The following is a 20,144-nucleotide window of genomic DNA, read 5'->3' as shown; positions in this document are numbered from 1 at the left end:
GCCTCCAAAATTTAGACTATTTCCTGTCACGGAGGGCAAGTGGGTCTCCCCCATCAGTGTGTCCCAGGTGCCTCTCAGCACCAAACCCCAGGCCTTGCAGAGGGAGGTGGAGGTCAGCATTAGAACGCTGGTGTTCATGTTCCTCTCTGTCCAGTCCCTACCTTCTCGGAGGTCAACCCCTAATTCTGAGAGAGCCTGTACAACCCAGTCCTGCCCTCGATTCACAGGATCCTACTAAGCACTGGGCACGAGGTAAACAAGAGCAGGACCAGGACCCGGGGAAAGCACTCAATGTATGTAAGTGTTGAGTGAATACCTGAACCAACCCTTTCTCTTCAGAGGCCTGTTTTCCCCTCCCCACCCTACCCCCATTCTTTTATCATCTCTGTTTTCCTCGTAAAAACTCCTTAGCTTCCCTCCACCTTGTGCTCTAATAAAACCCGCACCTTGACCCAGATGAATGAATAAATGTTGGGCCATGTGGACGGGATGAAATTTTGTTTATGGGCCCGCCTGAAACTGCATGCTCTTCAGAGGCAACAACCACGTCCCGCTTGTCTTTAAGAGCTTCTGACCTCCCTTGACATATTATGGTGACTTCGGTCACTTGGGGAGGGGGGGGTTTCCCCGTGGTAGCTGTGTGTGAGAAATCATCTTTAAAAAGGAATCCTGTGCAGATGGGTAAGTAGGGACTATGCCCAGCATACGGCCCGACTCGGGCCCATGTTAAGTTTAGGTTCTGTCCAGGAAGGAGCTAGCCCGTGACATCAGATAGGGGGAGGAAGTTTGTCCCTGGGAGGGGCCCCTCACCATGGAGTCATGGAGACAGGAATGCTCACGCGGCTGGGGGGCTGCGCAAATGTGGCGCCCCCACCCCAGCCTTGGCCACGCCCTCTACTTCTTCACTCCCGTGCCACCGTGAGTCTGGCCAAAGCTTGCTGAATGACCACGTCCATTTAAAGGAACAAGGTGTCCCCGCATTGTTTGTGATTCAGGAGTTCCTACTGTTTTCGTTCTCCCGTTGTAAATGTATCGGCTTATTGAATGAGACACATCAGTTAGCGCACTGATGTGGGAAGATTTCCATTGACAGCCACAGGACAGTGAGGTCACAAAATCCTTTCACTCCCAGGGACTTTTTAAAAATCTAATTCGGTCTCTGCTCCCCTCGATGCCTTGTCTGTGACAAGTACTTAGCAGATATTAGCTGAATGACTGCATGAATAAATGAATGAGCGAATGGCGGACGTTGAAATCTTCTTAGACGCATGAAGAATGGAACTTGAGACCGGGCCACATGCCACTGTGGGAAAAGCCCCAGAGCGGTCACAGCTTTACCACATACTGGTCTTGTGATTAGGTCAAGTCACTTAAACTCCATGACCTTCAGCTTCTGAGGCTATAAACAGAAATAATCTCCCACCTTAATAAGTGGTTTTGAGAATCAAGTGAGATTTCATATCTGAAAGTGGCTGTTATGTGGATCTAAGATCATCAGATAGGATTCAAAACCCAGTTCTCTCTACCTTCAGCTATGGGATCTTGCTCAAGTGAATTAACCTACGCAGGCATCAGTCTTCTCATCTACAAAATGGGAATAACAATCACACCAACTTCACTGAACTGTCATTAAACTTAAATGAGACTGCATGTACTTGAACGACTACACAGATGTGGTTAAGCCCATGGTAGTCTCTCTTCTTTGGGTTCCCATTCTCTGTATACTTTCTAAATGGGTTATTATTCCGCGTTGCTCAGACTTATTCTCTGCCAATCCACCAGCTGGTAAGTAAATTAATTAGGGGATAAGTGATTCCTTTTTATTATTATTATTATTTTGATGGTGATGATTAAAACAGGCGGCCGTCTGATTGGCCACAGGTCATGCAAGCAAAGCAGCCGCAGTGGTATCTCAGGATTGTTTCCTTATGGAGAACCTGCCACCCAGGTGTTTCCTCATCTTAGGACCCACCCTCTAGGTTTCCTCAAATTGTGTCTTTCAGAGAAGACCCACCCACTGGAGTTCAGATTCGAAGGAACTGACCCTGGTGTGCGTGAGGAAGTACTTCACTGATGATGGCGCTGGCCACTCTTTCAGGGAAACTCGGTCACCTCTCCCCTGGCCCCTCCTCACCCCCAAATCCTCAGGCAAAAGCAGAAGAATTAAGCAAGATTTCCACTAGAAGCAACCATTAACCTAGTTTTCATTGTCTCTAAGACCTGCCTGGCTACACCAGATAGGAATCTGGGTGGGTTTTTTGTTTTGTTTTGTTTCTCATTTTTTAAAAGAAAATCATTTTAAGACTCCTGAACAATGTGCTGATTTACACTAGTCATCTCTCTTCTTAAGCCACCATATCAACTTACTGATTCTCTTGTTCTGTTTGGTAGATGCCCCCCCTTTGAAAGACATTGCAAAAGGTACTTTATCTGCCAATGCCAGGTTTCAAGCCCTCACCATAGAAAACCCCAGAGAAGGTTACGCCAAGAGTCCCGTACACCTCTGTGCTAGTGACAACACGCTGGGACCTCTAATCCCAAAACCCTGGGTCAAGGTCTCCTGTCCCTTATCACTTGTTTTCACTGAGGCTAAACGCATCTGTTCGGTATGTGAATAGATTTTTTAACTCCTTTCACAAAGTCTAGTGCTTGAGACAAAATCAGCCCAGGCTCTGCACTTTGTCATTATTTCAGCAACTCTCTTGCTTGATATTAAAAATAGCTTTGTCTGGTCCATCGAGATCAGACCCAGGAGACAGGCGCCTGCTATTCTAATCTCGGCTTCACAAATAGCTCTCTATGGGCTCAAGCATCTATCAACACTTCCAGGGGTCTCCAGTCATAAAACAGGGCCAGACCTTGGTACCTATAAAGGTAGGCTCGACTTGACTCTCCTGAGCCATCCAGGAAGTCAATGTGAGGCCTACACAGTCCTGTTCCCACCATGGACCACCAACTGTGGCTTGAAACTGCGAAGCAGTTAAGAGCATCCCCCACACTTCGGGTATCCTGCATTTCCCAGGCCAGCACCTACAAAAGCTTCCCTCAAACAACGCTGGTAAACAGGCTGCCCATCCCCCCCTTCCCCTCACCTCCCCCCATGCCGCCCCCCCCAACCCCTACCCCCAAGCCCATCGTGTACTCTGTGAAAGACCATAGACCCTGCCGTTGCCAAGGGAACCAAGCCTTTTATTCCAACCCAGTGACTGGCTGGTTGAGGCTGAGGAGTGGGGTAACAACTGGTGCCCAGGCCTTTGGAAGCCCCCACTGGACGCCCCCTTTTTCTCAAAGGGGGAGGGGTGGATGCACCCCCAGTGCCTTTTCACCCAACCCCAGCTGGTTGGGACAGAGCCCTGGGGCTCTCAGGAGCTTCCTGGCTGCGGGCTCGGGGAGATCAGTGCTCCCCAGGCCCTCCTCTGGCCCTGGCCCTTTCCAGAGGACAATAGCCTCCATGCAAGGGAAAATTCCATCGCCCAGGGTTCAAGTCTCCAAGGAGTTGCTGGGGCCTCTGTTTAGCCTGGAGTGGGCTGTGAGGAGCCGCTGCAGCTGCCCGGCTTGTTTTCCCCCTTGCTGTGTTTTATTTTTAACCCCTGAGCTGCCAAGGATTGTTTTTCCCCAGTCAGTGCCTGGGAACTGAGAGAGGAAAGAAATAAGGCTTTGTTCCCTTTGGGGAACTAATTGGGAGAGACAGGCGTTATGGCCAGCTCAGCCCCATTAGGGTGTGAGGCTCCCACCCCTGCACACACATGGTGCCCCCCAGCCCACGCCCAGGAGGCTGGGAGAGGGGGTGCCTCGACCAAGGCCCCGGGGCTAGGGCAGAAGCAAGCACAATTTCAAGGCCACGGAAGTAGCCAAGAATTCAGAAGACATTCAGGACTAGAGGGATATTGGGAACTGGAAATGTCTACTCTTTCCCATTTCAAACCCCCAAACCAACTCCCGATTTTCTCTCCCTGCTCCCTCTCCCCAGACCTGCATAAGGAACTCATGGAAGGAAAGTGAGGGACCTCAGAGAAAGTGAAAAAAAGGAAAATCAGGACATGATGCCTTTAAACACTAGGTTAATAAATGGGAAACACCTAGCAGTCCCACTTTGAAGTTTACCAAAAATTCTTTTTACTCAGGAATTTAGCGTCATGGCAAATCAGTTCAAAATCAATGAAAATTTGGCCCATTGTCATTTTGTTTTAATATGGAATGGATCCCAAGTAGGGATCCATAAAAGAATTTTAGGCTTATTTTGATCCCCTTTAGAAACAGAGCACATTTTTTTTCTTTTTCTTGGGGATGGGGTCATAATTACTTGTATTTACTGAATACCAGCTTTGTGCCACATGGGGGCAGGGGGTCCCAGTTCCACTGAGATATAATTGACATCAGAGCAAATTTCTAAGAGCTCATCAACCCCCTCCACTTACAGCAAGCCAACTAAGATGCATCCAGGTACATTCGAAAAGGCATAGCTCATCTTAGCCACCAAAAGTAGTTGAGAAAAGAAAAGGCTCTGATTACACAGCAGGACCCAAGCCAGGCCTACGCGTTGGCTAGACGCAGTGGGGGGTCTGCAAAGGGTGTCTCTGTACCTGGGCCACACCTGCTTCACTCCCCGACGGAGGGTCCCTGACCCTGCTGTGTCGGCTGTTGGGCAAGAAGACAGAGTCAAAAGGTTCATGCTGACATTGGAGGAATGCAGACTGGTGCCTAATGCATAGACACATGCAACAGAAATAACAATTTTATTAAAACTTCAGCCTTGTTACCTTCACACATGCAGCCACGGCGCTGGCTTCCCCTGTTAAATCCTGCTGACTCAGGGTCCCACATTGTCGGCGACCTAGCCTTCCTCCAGTGTAGCAAGACTACATTTTCAGGAAGCTGTTAGGCAGAATGAAGCAACTCGCTGCTCAGGAAGAGTCTCAGGCCTGATAGAGGTGGGGTTTAGCCATTCCCCAGGAATTTCCCAGCACACAAAGGCCTTGGGAGTGAGAGCAGCAGATGCAGGGGTGAGTCAAGCTGAGACCCTGCACCCCTAAGCCTGGCCAAGACTCCCCGCACATCCTCCCACACTCCCTGTGTGCGTCAGGTCCGAGTACATGGAGCCCCAGATCCTGCACCTCAGTCTGTATTCTCCATAACAAGATCTGTGGCCACCCCGGGATGGCGCCAGGGCCCACCACACCACTCACTCAATGTCTTTGAGGAGCGGATGCTGCTCACAGGCCTGAACCAGGCCATCTCAGACCTGGGCTCCCTGCCACACAGCCTGTCTGGATAGGCAACCCCCCCCGCCCAGCCCCTAGCAGTATTGACTATGCATTTGGACCATCCGTATTTTTCTTTTTTTTTCAGCTCTTTTTTTTTTTTTTTTTTTATTTGAGACAGAGAGCATGAGAGACAGAGAGCATGATAGGGAGGAGGGTCAGAGGGAGAAGCAGACTCCCTGCCGAGCAGGGAGCCCGATGAGGGACTCGATCCCGGGACTCCAGGATCATGACCTGAGCCGAAGGCAGTCGCTTAACCAACTGAGCCACCCAGGCACCCTTTTTCAGCTCTTCTTAAGACAAACTACTGGCCATTGAAGGACTAGCCAAGGATAAGACCTCAATGCGGCCATTTTCACAACAAAGCCCACAGTTGGTGCCAAATCCTTCACTCGAATAGAAAGGAAATCTAACCAACCCATCAGACTAATAACTAACATTACAGAGGGGTGGCAGATCAAGACTGTCCTGGACGCCTTCTGTGTTTTAATGTATTTTCATCTCCTCATAAGCTATACTATTGTTTTTCTAATGTATGGCTGAGGAAAGCGAAGCGAGGTTGCAAAGCAGGTGATCCCAAGGACAGCCACGACGGCCTCCTCAAGGAAGCCCCATCAGGAGGCCTGAACTGTGTGCCCAGGGCCCCTCCTGGCAAGCCCGTGTTCCCCCACTGCAGCATCACCTGGCTTCTAGACAGGAAGAAAGATGCAGGGGGCCCTTCCAGAAGCTAAAGGAGATGGGCGTGTGGTTTAACTGGGTAAATGTGGCTGCAGGACCAGGAGACACGGGGTCCCATCTGCCTCGGCCTTTATCCAGGGGAGCACCCCCAACTGTTCTGGCTCCTAAGCTGCACGCCCCTCCTCAGTCAGCCACGAGGCCTCCCGGCCCTCCCAGGCTCCCCCCATCCGTCCTCAGACATTATGAAGAACGGGGACAGTCAGCACGTGTCGGCATGAGGACGGCCCCAGACAGCACCAACCTGACAAATAACCACTTGCCTCACACGTGAGCCTTACGGTGCACTTTTCAGTGTTTTGGGAACTATGTGTTCTTTTGAAATGTGTCTATTTGGGCCATGAGTAAGTATTGGGGGAGAGGGAACGGGTGCCTTTTTCCAGTTAATGAAGAGGGTTTCATGGAAGAAGAAGATTTTCTTAGTCACATTTCCTGTTTCACAGTGACCTTTTAAAAGGAAACCCACAAATAAAGCCGTGCCAAGGCCTGCTTACAAGATCTACCCACAGGTATAATAGAGATGATCTAAATAAAGACCACAGTGGGCCAAGCTTACCCTGAATCAGTGGAAATAATAAGACACTAAGGATACCTGATGGACTGAGGTCGAGGGGATGGTGGTGCTCTGTAAACTGCAAAAAACAACATCTAAGAGACTTGCCTGAGTGTTCGACAGGGACCCAAGCAAGAAAGCAGGGAAGCCACACGGGCGATCTTTTCACTGGTCTCTGTGTACTTAGGGCTTAGCCTCTTGTTATGTAACAGAGGCTCGAGAAATTGAGAGATGCTCAGAGTGATTTCAAAAGAAGCGTAATGACTGGGTTGTAAAATTAGTTATGGGAAACAAGATTATTTAGCCTGGCAAGGAAAGAACCGAGAGATCACTGGAGAAGTGTAAAGTTGGCCAGCCCTGGTCATTCGACAGAAATTGGCAGAGGTGCATTTCTACAGCTGCTGAGCGCAGGTGGACAGGCCCAGACAGGAGTGTCCACGTGGAATGTTCAAGAACGGCCTGGAGATGACTGGAGTGTGGGGCAAGGTTACCATGGCCAGGGACAGCCTCACCTTCTCCAGGAGAGTCGGACAATCAGATTTCAGAGGCTGAATCCTGAAGGAATAAAGGAGACCAATTACCATCAACGGTTACATCTAGTCAAGGACAGTTCCACAGAGATTTTAGGCTTGGAAAGCTTTGTTTGTTCTGCTTTAAAGCAGGAGGTCTGGAATTAGGCTCAGATAAAAAAAAAAAAACAGGCAAACGAAGCAATGAGAACGTTAGCAAAAATGGAGCGGGGAGGAGGGGGAGAAGATGGTAGCCAATGACCCAGAGAGCACCTAAGAGTTAGAGGGTTTGGGTTGGTTGGAGTTTTTGTCAACAGTGAAAAAGGACATCTTATTTTATTTTTCGGATAGGTAATATAATCACATGGTCAGAAATAAAAACATAGAGGGGCGCCTGGGTGTCTCAGTTGGTCAAGAGTCTGACTCTTGATTTCGGCTCAGGTCATGATCTTAGGGTCGTGAGATGGAGCCTCAAGTCTGGCTCCGCACTGGGTGTGGTGTCTGCTTGAGATTCTCTCTCTCCCTCTCCCTCTGCCCTTCCACCCCCTCTCTCTCCCTCTCTAAAAAAAGAAAAAAGAAAAAAAGAAGTAAAAGCATAGAAGGTGATAGGTCATGCCTCACTCCTATCTTGTCCCTCATCTGTCCAGTTCTTATGCCCACATCCTTATCTTTATTCATTTCTTACATATTTTGCTTGTGTAGTTACAAGCAAATATGATTACAGATAATTGCCCTTTACATTTTTTTTTTTTTTTGCACTCAGGTAACATAAGAGCATATATACATGGTATTGTGCTCCAGGCTTTTTCACCCAACAAAGTATTCCAGAATTCTTACCCTATCAGTAGGTAGGGAGCTTTCGGATGCTTTCTGCACAGGGAGAGAGAGCGAGAGCCCTGAGGTGTTTCTGACTGAAATACCTCAGAGTTTCTTCCCAGCCAGCTTCCATGTCTCTCTCCCATCCAACTCCATACCTAGAATTTTCACCCAAACCCAGAGTTATTTTGAAATCCTCTGCCCGTCTCAAGTCTTCCTCAACCTTCTGTCCACCCCAGGAGATTTTGCGCTCAGGTACCACATCCAGCAAGGTCCCTGTAAAACTTAAAACAGTCTGTTTGACAGAGAAGATAATGATGTTGCGAAGAGAGAACTGTCAGGCCTCCATGTCCCAGAGAGTCCCCGGACCTTTGCCACCAGCATGGCCCCTCCACTGCCAGACACAACTTCAGGTGGCCCCTCACTGCGGGACTCTGTGCCACAAAAGCCGATGCCCAGGGCCGCGCTAATCGTGAGGAAACCCCCCCAGGCTGCCCCTCCACCTCAGTGTTTCCTCAGTGCCCACCTCAGTCCTGTCAGACCTGGCTGCCTTCTTCCCACGCCTGACGTCCCAGATGGAGAGCCTCACTTCCTGCCCTCCTCCAACCCCGGCCAGCCTGGAAGCTGAGCCCCGAGGATGCAGTCTTGGGGATCTGGAGGCACTCTCTGCCCAGTCCCAGTCAGGTGAGGCCTGAGAGCTGGTCAGATGGTGTCCACAGAGCCTGCGCCCCTCAGCAGGGCATGGGTGGGACGTAGGGAAGGCAAGGCAAGGTAGAACTCGGCTGGGCCATCATGCCGCAGCTCGCGTCTCCCATGTGGTTATTCCCGGGGCCCTTACTCGTCAGCACCACCCCTCAACAGCTTCGTGTTCCCAGGGGGTCTCCACTTGCTGGTCCATGACTTTGAAAGGTGGCCTTTCAAAGGTGGCAGTGGGTCCTGAGTTTAGGGTCAGGCAGACGTGGGTTTGTGTCCCAGCTCTGCCCCTAACAAACAATATGACCTGCCCATTAACCTCTCAGAGTTTGAGCTTCCTTATCTACAAAATGGGAATAATACCGGTTCCAGAGGATCACTAGGAGAATTAAACTAAGGTGGTTCTGTGAAAAGTCAGTCTGGCATAATCACCTGCTCAGAGAGCGGTCACCCTCATCTCTCTTCTGCCTGCCCTGCAGAGCCCAGGCCCCCAGCGCTGGTGACGGGTGAGCCCCAGGCCATGGGCACAGGCTGGCTTTGAAGAGCCTCGCACAGGTGGCAGCTGCAGGCGCAGGAGAGCATCAGGTGGCCAAGTAAGTTGGCGATCTCAGGATGGGCCTCTCCATCCTAAATTTCAAGGGACAGAAAAGGCCCTTCTGCTCCTTGCTTGGTGTCTCCAAAAGCATCTTCACTGCCCAAACCCATGAGGCTCAGAAGGCAATCTAGAGGGGGCCTCGCCTTCCAGACACAATCACTGCCTGCTCAGCAGCCTCTTTTTTTCTACAGCCCTGACATGCAGGCCTGGAGGAGGATCAAGCCTGGCTACGACATGGCCTCTTAATAAACTCTGACAGGGAGCTAGAGGCCATGCTCCACTTGCACCCACGTTATCCCTCCTCTGTCGAGCCACCCAGAGGTCGTACGCTGGCAGGGTCCTCACCCTTCCCAGGCCCTGCACCCAGACCAGACCCTGCCTATGTGCCACAGTGCTCATATCCCAGCATGCTTAGACACAGTGGCCCCAGGAATTCATCCCCATCCCGGGTCCTCCCTACCCCAGCCTTTTCAGCAGCATCGTGAAGTGAGATGGGGACCCACAGCAATCTAATGCATGAGCACTGCCAGGGTTTGCCAAGGGAAGGAGTCAGGAGGACCCCCGGCCTAGCCATCCCCCCAAGGGGTCACTCCAACGTGCTGTGTGTCCAGTCTGTAAGTGGACTGGATGGTGGGGGGGCCCCTAAAGAATCTGAACAGAATACATTCCTGTGAAGCCCAGCCATTTTTGTCCTTGGGTTCCTGCTTTGTATACTTAGAAGTTAGCTTAGCTTAACCAATTCTGTACCATTTTAGGATCTGCAAGGAGGATTGGCAATGCAGGATTCTAACTGGACAGATCCATTAGACTTCTGAGTTCCGCAGGGTAAGGTATGGGGTAAACCCACCCCATGGTCCAGCACCTTTTACAACTTTCCTGCCATAGCCCTTGAGACCTTCTCTGACACGACCCTCCCCGCTTACCAGTGTCATCTTGAATCACTCCCTCCTGTGCTCCACCCACAGGACCCCCCCCTCAATTACTCCAAGTGTTCCCTCTTACCCTGGATCGTCAACCCTCCATTCACCCAGCTAACCCCTGATCCACCCTCTATGTATACATTTGGATTTTAAAATGTAAGTGCAGGGGGCGCCTGGGTGACTCAGTCGTTGGGCGTCTGCCTTCGGCTCAGGTCATGATCCCAGGGTCCTGAGATCGAGCCCCACATCGGGCTCCCTGCTCCGTGGGAAGCCTGCTTCTCCCTCTCCCACTCCCCCTGCTTGTGTTCCCTCTCTTGCTGTGTCTCTCTCTGTCAAATAAATAAATAAAATCTTTAAAAAAAATAAAATAATAAAATAAATAAATAAAATGTAAGTGCAGGGTTTAGGTTCATTTTAGCCAGTTGAGATCTTTCAGGATGCTGACCCCAGCCCCCAGTGTCCTGCCTGCATATCTCAATGTGCGATGCTCACAATTTTCAAATGATCCTTCTGTGGTTTTTATCACTCCTGCTGTCGTGGCTCCCTGTAAGTCACCATTAAAGAGATTGGATAGGAAGGGGTCCTGCAGCCCACTACCAGAGACTTCCCTCCTAGAAGCTGACAATGATCCGCTCATCTTCATGCTAATGGCAGAAGGATACGGTGGGTTTCCAGTTTGCTATGGAGCAAACCACCTCAAACTTGGTGATATAAAATGCCAACCATTTTATTATGCTCACAGATCCTGTGAGTCAGAAATTTGGACAGAACATAGCAGAGACGGCTTTTCTCGGCTCCATGACTAGGGCTCCAGCTGGGAAAAGTCAACTACAGGGGGAGGGAGGGTGACCTGAACAGTTGGGGGCTAGAGTTATCTAAAGGTTTCTTTGGGAGGGTAGGGGGATGAGAGAAATAGGTGAAGGGGATTAAAAGGTACAAACTTCCAGTTATCAAATAAGTAGGTCACACAGAAGAAAGTACAGCATAGAGAATATAGTCAATAATATTGTAATAACTTTGCGTGGTAGCTACACTTATCATGGTAAGCATTTCATAATGTATATAATTGTCAGATCACTATGTTGTACACCTGAAAGTAATATATCATATTCAACTATACTTAAATTAAAAATTTTTAATGTTTCTAATAAATTAAACAAAATATCAATAAAAAATCAAAGCGATTTATATACCAAGGAAGGAAGGCAGGTTTCTTTGTTCACACGTCTTGTACCAGCGTTGGGATGACCCACAGGCTGGACTCAGCTACAGCTGCTCCACGTAGACCTACATGTGGCTTCTCCATGTGGCTTGGGTGTCTCATGGCATGGCAGCTGATCTCCAAGAGCAAGTATTCTAAGAGAAGCAGGCAGAAGCTGTGGGACCTTTTATGAACCACACCTTGGAAGTCACAGAGTATCCCTTTTTCCATACCCTACTGGTCAAAGCCCTCACAAGACTATCAGATTCAAGGGGAGGAGCACAGATCCCGCCTCCGGATGGAAGTAATGTCAAAGAACTTGAGCACAGACGCAGCAGCATTGGAAGCCTACACCCAGCTACAGAAGTACTTAGAGTCCATACTCTCTCACCAAGCCGGGGCCCACAGTCTAGCCAGCAGGCTACTCAACGGTGATAAGTAATCGAGGAGAAGCAATATTCCAAAACCTCTGACATTCCTGCAGAGAGGAACATAGGCCAGGCTACCATGATAAGAACCCTATAATAAAGCAGAGATTCAAGGTGGATACTGAGTCTCCTGGAAAAGGCAGAATCCCAGTGATCGCAACTGGGACGTGCACAGAGTCAGACCAGCAGCATGTGACATGATGCTATCACATGGGTTCAGCTGAGCACCTTCAGTTCCTCTCCTGAGAATGCATGGGAGTTCATGGCATGCCTGTGCTGAAACTTAAAAGTATTTCTATGGCCCATTCCTGATCTGACACCTCAGACATTGTATCAGAAAAGGGAAGGGGACCAAGGTTCGTTCCTGGTGAACCCATGCAAGCTTCTAGTGATCACCACGCCTTTTAGATTTTTTTTTTTAACTAATCTCTACACCCAGTGTGGGCTCGAACTCACAACCCCAAGATCAAGAGTCACAATCTTCACCGACTGAGCCAGCCAGGCTCTTTCACCGTGCACACAGACCATCTTTAATCATCTCAGCTAAGAGCAGTGCAGATCCCACCAGACTGGGAAGGAGAGTGGGAAGTACACAGATCAAGAGGGAAACTGGAGAAAGCAAATGGAGGAGGTCTTTAGAGTTATTCCCAAGTCCCTCTAGAGACGCTAGAGGGAAAGGGAATCCCAGGGCCCAGTGATTCCAGAGGGTCCCAACCTGTCAGCAGCCTGACTATCAGCTCTTCGTCAATGTCCTGCTTCAAGGCAGGCCCCATTTCTTCAGAAAGCAAAACATGTTCACTGACGTGGGGCAGCTTGTAGGCCTTCCTGCTGCACAGGCTGCAGAATCTGGGACTGCGTGGAGGAGTAGCAGAGATGGGTCTGGGAGACAGTGAGGAAAGTGAAATTGACTTTTTGGAGGGTGGTATACAGTTCTTCTGTGGAAGCTTGTGTGCAGTAGCCCAGGGCACTAACACTCACCACAGGTCATCAACTTCTAGGGGTCTGGCTCACATAATCCCAGAAGGCCAGAGCTGGGTGATGCCTGCTCTGAGATCCTATTGTCCAACCCTCCCACTTGAGAGATGAGGAAACCGTGACAGAGTCCATTTGCGTTCACTCCCCTGCATTCCTCAGTCTTCCTTGCAGGGAGGTAGGGATCGTGTGATGAATTATAGCCAATAGACTATATGTGACAGGTGTCACTTCTGGACCCAAACAGTAAAGAGATGATGTGTCTCCTCCATCCCTCCCTCTCCCTGCCATTGTGAACTTACAGCTCACAGGCTCTGACAACATGGCGACAAGATGGAAGAGGTTCTATGCATGCTCATCAAAGCAAGAAATAAAGTTTGATTGTGCTAAGCCATTGAAACGTGGATGTTTCTTTGTCACTGCAGCATGGTCTGGCTTAGCCTGATTAATATGGAAATCGAGGCCTAGATAAAGGAAGTATGGATTGAGTAACTCTGAATGATGCCTATCAGATCCCTCCTCCATCAGGAAAGGAGAATCTATGCAGGTAAGATGGAAGGATTTTCTGCTCTGGGGGGATGACCCAGCCGCATTAATCTCTCGCCTTTGTGTAATGCCTTATAATTTACAAAGCACGTTCATGGACCCCATCTCGCTTAATCCTCCCAGCAACCTTGGCAGGACCATCTTTAGCCCTACCTTATTAGGACTTTAAGAGACATGTCCAAAGTCATACAGTGAAGAAATTGTTGGAGCCATTTTTTCAAATAAATGACAGTTTTGGCATGCCTGGGTGGCTCAGTCTGTTAAGCATCAGACTCTTAGTTTCAGCTCAGGTCATGATCTCAGGGTTGTGAGATGGAGCCCTGCCTCAGGCTCTGAGCTCGGCACAGAGTCTGCTTGGGATTCTTTCCCCTCCTCCTTCTCCCTCCTCCTCTCCTCCTCCCACCCCCTCCTTGCTCCTGCGCTCGTTCGTGCTCTCTCTCTCAAATAAATAAATAAATAAAATCGTAAAAAAACAAAAAAAGAATGGATGACAGTTTTTAGAATACTGGCATCTTTTTTTATTTTTTATTTTTTATTTTAAGTAGGCTCCATGCCCAATCTGGGGCTCAAACTCACAACTCTGAGATCAAGAGTTGCATGCTCCACCAGCTGAGCCAGCCAGGCACCTCTAGAATACTGGCATCTTTAAGAAAAAATTATAACTCTCTCTCCCCTCCCCTCTCCAAGGAAATACTGGTTAGGTTTATATAGGTTTATTTCTTTTCATAGGTCTATCTTTGCAGTAATTTTTTTTCAATATTTAAATTTTGACTTAAGAAGGTTCCAGTAGCCCTGGAGATAACTAGAGGCATCCCAAGGAGTCACGGAACCAGGGCTGGGAAACTCCACCCTCAGGGGTCCCTGGCTGAGAGAGTCCCCTTGGCCAGTCCCTGAGGAGGCATAGCAACCACAGTCTTTGTTAGGACAGCAAATGAAGAAGTTGGATAGGTCTACATTAAAGCAAGATTTCTTCAAAAAATCCAAATCAGATCCAGGTTCCTCTTCTTCACACCACAGAGAGTGGGTAAAGGGGATCTTCTAGGATTGCTTCCTCTTTCAACAGAAAGTGGAATGGCTGCAGGCCTAAGGGTGGCCCCTTATGTCTGGGAGTAGGTGACAAGTTAAAGCCAAGGTTGGGGACCCAGGCTTTCGGGGGTCCTGTGCTCTCCAAACTGCAGCCTCAACCACAGGGAGCCCAGAATCCCCTAAGAGGTCCAATCACTCTACAGCCCCCAACCCTGGCTATCTACCTGGGCCTACCTGATCTGAATGTCACTTCAGACCCTCACCTGTACTCCCCTCCTTATCAACACCCAGATGGATAACCAATCCTGGGGTCCCCTTTCCCCTCCAGTTTTTTCCTCCTTGGGCCTCCATAATCTGGTCCATCTTCACCTTGCTTCTGAAATTCTTCCCACCAAGGCCATACCGAGATGCTACTGGAAACTAAGAACCTTAGCTTCCAACCAGGCCCGATCACTTACAAATTTGTGACCTTGAGCAAGCTATTTACTTTCTCTGGTTTCGGTTTTCTCATCTGCAAAATGGCGATAATAATAGGACCTGTCTCGTAGGGCTGTTGTAAGGATAAAGTGAGGTAATGTGGGGAAAGCATTCGGCAAAATGCCTGGGTCACATGGTCTGACATGTGATGAATATAGGTTATCAATCCTTCATCCAAACTCTTGGTCCAAAGATCATTTTTCTTTTTTTTTTTAAATTGAGATAGAATTGACATATAACATTGTATTAGTTTTAGATATACAATTTAATCATTTGATAGATGTACATATTGTGAAATGATTGCTACAGTAAGTTCAGTTAACATTCATCTCCACACATAATTACAATTTTTTTTCTTGTGATGAGAGCTTTTAAGATCTGTTCTCTTGGCAACTTTCAAAGGTATAGCATAGTATTGTTAAGGATCGTTACCTTGCTGTACCTTATATTCCCAGGATTTGTTTCTCTTATAACTGGAAGTTTGTATCTTTTGGCCACCTTCCCCCATTCTGCCTACCCCGGAACCCCTACCTCTGGCAACCACCAGTCTGTTCTCTGCATCTATGAGTTTGGTTTGTTTTTTGGTGCTTTGTTTTTTTAGATTCCACAAGTAAGTAAGATCATATGTATTTGTCTTTCCTTGTCTCACTTATTTCACTTGTTTTCTCTTCTTCTTTTAGGAAGTCATGGTGCATAACCATCTCTAACATACTGCCCTCGCTGGGCCCTGGAGCAGTGCCCACCATCAGGCACATTCAGGATTCTGCAGTGAACACACCAGCATTCACTCGGAGGGGTTTAAGTAAGAACAGTAAAGAGCCTCTCCAGTTCAGGTCAAGTTTTGCTGCCAGATAAGATTTGGTCCAAAATAATAACAACAAAAAAAACCAAAATAAAACTTTTTTGGGGGGAAGGGAGGGTGCCTGGGTGGCTCAGTCCGTTGAGCATCTGCCTTTGGCTCAGGTCATGATTCAGTCAGTGGTCCTGGGATGGAGCCCTGCTCAGCGGGGAGTCTGCTTCTCTCTCTCCCTCTGCCCCTCCCCCCAACCCGAGCTTGCGTGTGTGCCTTCTCTCTCAAATAAATAAATAAAATCTTTAAAAAAAAAACAAGAACTTTTTTTTGAGATCTTTGAATCTCAGCCTTGCAGTTTTGGGATTGTGACTTTGTACTAATATTGTTTATATTTACACATTTGGGTTTTTCTGTCATAACGTAATATGTGCTGGATGACTCCTTCCCAGGAAGCCCTGGCCCCAGCAGTCTTCCACTATCTCACCCCGACCCTGAGTTGCTCCCTCTGTATCTCATAGCCCACGGGGTCGGTGCTGTCCAGTCCGAGATCCTTTGAGATCGGTATCTGCTGCATAGTCCCACATAACTAAGTCATCTTTGAGGGCAGGAATAGTGTTTCTACTTATCTGATCTTCTTAATAATGAGTCCAGAGTTGAGTATACAGCCGGTGCTTAATACATGTGCCTGCATGAACTCTGCTGACTACTCTGATTCTCTTGGTCTTGTCTTGGCACTAGGAGAGAGGACGTGGTGTAAGGATATCAAGATCTGCTCAAATCCCCACTTCAAGTCTTTGGAGTACATACCCAGGAGTGGAATTGCTGGATCATATGGTAACTTTCTGTTTAATTTTCTGGAGGAACCACCGCTCTGTTTTCCACAGTGGCTTCAAGACATTTTAGTTGTTATTATTTCTTCATCCATGCATTCATCAGACAAATAATGAATGGGTGTCATCTAGGTATGGGCACTGTGCTAGGTTCTGGGGATACATGGGGAGGCCACAGTCTGGAAGCACATAGTAGGCCCTCAGGAACTGGCGACAGTTATAAATGCACATGCTGCTGCCCAGCCTATATCCGCATTTAACTCCCCTCACCTGATAACTACTCCTTGTCCTCTCTGCGGCTCTCCACCAATTGGACGACCCTTCCCCAGCATCGGTCCCTCCTGCCCATTATCTCTGAAACAGAGTTTGAAGCTCCCTCTCAGACTCCCCCTGCTTCAGCCTCTCTACTTGCCTCAAGACCTCTTTGAATCAAATCACTTTCCCTGAAGCTCTCGGAAGCTCTCAGCTATTATTAAATTCCAGCTCGCCAATCGTAGATTTCCAACCTCTCTTTACAGTCTGGCCCCCTAAGCAGCCCCCAAGCATCCTCACACACCCCTCGCCGGCCCTCTGCGCCTCCATGCTGGGGTCTCCCCAGCTGGCCTGGAGTCCCTGAGGGGCCCAGCCTGCCTTCAAATTATAGTAAATGTTGGATTTTCCATTCAGAAATGAGAAATCCAAGTCACGTGCTTTTGTGCCGTCTTTCCAGATGGATTCCACCCTGGAGCTACAGGTACTTCTTAGTTTACCAAATCAACATGGATTTAACCAGTTTCTGTACATGAATCCTCCCCCACCACCTATTTCCACTATAAGCTGGAGGACTGATTTGAAAGAAAATGAGTTCATGATCACTCTAGTGTACACCTGAAACTGATAGAACACTGGATGTTAACTGGAATTAAAATTAAAACTTAAAACAAAAAAAGAAAATGAGCCCACGGAAGGCCTCCCAACGTTCTGCTGGGGCAATCATGGGACCTTATCCCAGTGACCTGGAGGGCCCCTTTCGGCCCGGTTCCGCAGAGGTGGGCTTCAGGAGGAGTCAAGCTCAGCCTCCCAGAGGCAGAGCACCAGCATCTGCCCAGAGGTGAAGCAGGTCCTTCCTCCTTTTCTCCTACTGTGTGGTTGGAGAGACTTTCCGAAGGGGCTGTGCTCACTGCTTTCAGCCCTTTGAAAGCCAACTTGCCTCTGGATGGTTAATGGATATATTCCCTTCTGATGTCTCCTGCTCACATCAAATCACACCGTTTCCTAAATCCTGGTTTTCTCAAACTGAAACAATGGGGAACTTCTGTTTTCCCTTCTACTCCCCACCTCCCACTCGGTTCCCACAGCTTCCTTGTAGGCCCCTCACCCCGTAACTGGCTGGGAATTCTTGCTCAGCCAGCCGGAAACATTAGCATACCTAAAACCCACATTTACATTTTATTACTTTGTAGGAAGACGACTTACAATACAACCTACAATAAATTGGGGAAAAGAGAAATTGACACACGTTCTCCCGGGCAGAGAGCGGGGGCTATCTACCTATGTATTATTTTTGAGACTCTTTTTTTTTTTTAAAACATGAGAAAGTGGTTAATGAAGTAAGCAGGCCTGTGGTGTGCCGGGTGTCTTACGGTGCCGTGTTTCTGCCTCATTTACCCAATTCTTTTTTTTTTTTTTTTAACCAGAGGAATTTTTCCCTAATGGGGAATCCCCTGATTTTGCATTCAAAGCTCTCCCAATGTAGTTCCTCCCCTCTTTTTGTCTTGTGTATTTCTCTGTCAGACGCAGCCAGGCTGAGAAGGTATACGCTGGGGTGCTGGGATGGAACCCGCAGGGCTTCCTGTGGGCTAGGCATTTCTTAAGTTCAGACCCTGAAGAAGAGTTCATCACCCCAGGGCACCGATTGGCCAATTTTATGCATTAGAAATTCTACAGTAAAACTTGCTGGAATTGGTTCACGGCTATCTTGTTGGTTCACTGCTATCTTGTTGGTCCAATAAGCTGATGCTATGTGTCCCCCAAGTCCATCACGTGACAGCAGGGATTTCCAGGGCCCCTGAAAAGCAAGGGCCACACAAGTCTTCAAGGAAACTCCCCTTAGTTGGTGCAACTAACGCTCTCCTACTCACTCAGCTCCCAGCTCCGCAAGCATACAGCCTAGGCTGACCCGCACCCCCACCATCAGCTCTTCTCCCCTCAGCCTGCACCATCAGCTAAAGACTGGTGACACCCAGGGACAGAACCGTGCTGCTCCGAGGGCAGCTGCCGTAGACTCTCAGGAAGGCTGCAGGGGGCAGTGGCTGTCAGCCCACCTGCAGAGACCCCAGGGCCAGCCCTGCGCTCTGCCTGGACTCCATCCCCCCCCCCCCCCGCCCGCGTTCCCCAGGGGTGGTACCGTTTACTGGGTGCGCTAGCCCGGCCCCATGCATACGCGTGTTACACTACCTCCATCTTAGAAAAAGAAAAAAGAGCTTTTGGGACTAGGTCTCTCTTGGAGCACCACCCTATTTGTCATCTTCCTTTTAGAGTAAAATTCCTCAAAATAATTATTGATTTTCATGGTCACTACCTCCTCTCTTCCCCTTTTTTCTTGAACCTTTACCATTGGGCTTTGCTCCCACCATTCTCCTCTTGCCAAGGGTTACAACGGTACCTACCAGCTTCTTCTCAGTCCCCATCCCCCCACCGGTCAGCAGCATTTGGCCAGGTAAAAGCTCCCTCCTCACAGAAATACTTCCTTCCATGCCCCCCACCTGCCTGCCTCTGATCCCAACTTCCTAACTACTGTTTTCAGTCCACTGGGCTAGGTCTTCCTTAACTCCACGCTCCATCTAAGTCTTCTCTTTCTCTAGGGCTGTGCTTACACCCAGTGAGACCCCATCCCATCCCTGTTTTGAGAACCATCCATGTGCTGATGAGCATCCACCCTGGCTCTGATCTTTCCTAGGTGGGTGACCTTGGACAAGTCATTTAACCTCTCTGTGCCTGAGGCTCTTCATCTGTAAAATGAGGATAATAATAGCACCCATTCATAGGATTGTTAGGAGGATTAAGTAAGTATTCATAAAGCACTAAAACAAGCCTGGTGGGTTTATATAAATGCTCTGTCCACCCCTTTGCCTGGCCAAATTCAGCTCACCCTTTAGGTCTCAGTGTAAATGTTATTTCTAGATTTCTGGGCCCTTTCTTCTCCTTGTCACACTTATAAAAGTGTGATCCATGCATTTCCTCTGTATCTGTTGACTTTAGCTATCTCACTGCTGCCCCGTTAGCGTCTGGAAAGCAAGGAGAGTGTCTTCCTTTGTTACTGCTTTATCCCCAGCACCCAGAGTGATGGGGTGGGGATGGGGGCAGGAGGGGCTTCAATGAACAGTCACTAGACGAAGGAATGAATGACAGAACACATGAATGGATGGGTTCTAAGTGGCCACTGTGGTCCTTTGGGGCTTAGTGAAGGGGTGAGTCTCTCCTTAGAAAGGGGCTACGGAAGGGTCTTAATCAGGACACACTGAAAGGCCTGGGATGTGGAGGAGGCTGCAAACTCGCCTCACCAAGACCCCTACAGAGTCCTCTCTGTCCCCCTGTGCCCAGCTCCTGGGCCCTGGATGACACGGCTTTATCCCACAGCTGTGGTGCTTCTGAGGCACCTGACATTCCAGCTAACCGGTAAGGCATGGGAGCTGGGGTTCTCTGTATACTTGGACCTAAAACTCAACAATGGGCTGACATTCCTGACGTGGACTCACTCCGGCCAGCCTGATGCCAAGGAGGCGGTGAGCGAAATGCGGTCCAGCGGAC

General features: G+C 48.9%; 1 long non-coding RNA gene across 1 annotated transcript; it reads left to right on the top strand.

Annotated features, from left to right (window-relative positions):
- The first annotated feature begins 514 nt into the window (after positions 1-514).
- LOC145723249 (uncharacterized) lies at positions 515-2,304 on the top strand. Its single transcript, XR_014148172.1, has 2 exons — positions 515-681; positions 2,004-2,304. It is a non-coding gene; the product is annotated as an uncharacterized LOC145723249 (long non-coding RNA).
- Positions 2,305-20,144: the final 17,840 nt, after the last annotated feature.

The sequence above is a fragment of the Leptonychotes weddellii genome, chromosome 9 (genome assembly GCF_054177405.1).
Source record: "Leptonychotes weddellii isolate Sample4059 chromosome 9, ASM5417740v2, whole genome shotgun sequence".
NCBI lineage: Eukaryota > Metazoa > Chordata > Mammalia > Carnivora > Phocidae > Leptonychotes > Leptonychotes weddellii.
This window is presented reverse-complemented; position numbering and strand designations above follow the sequence as displayed.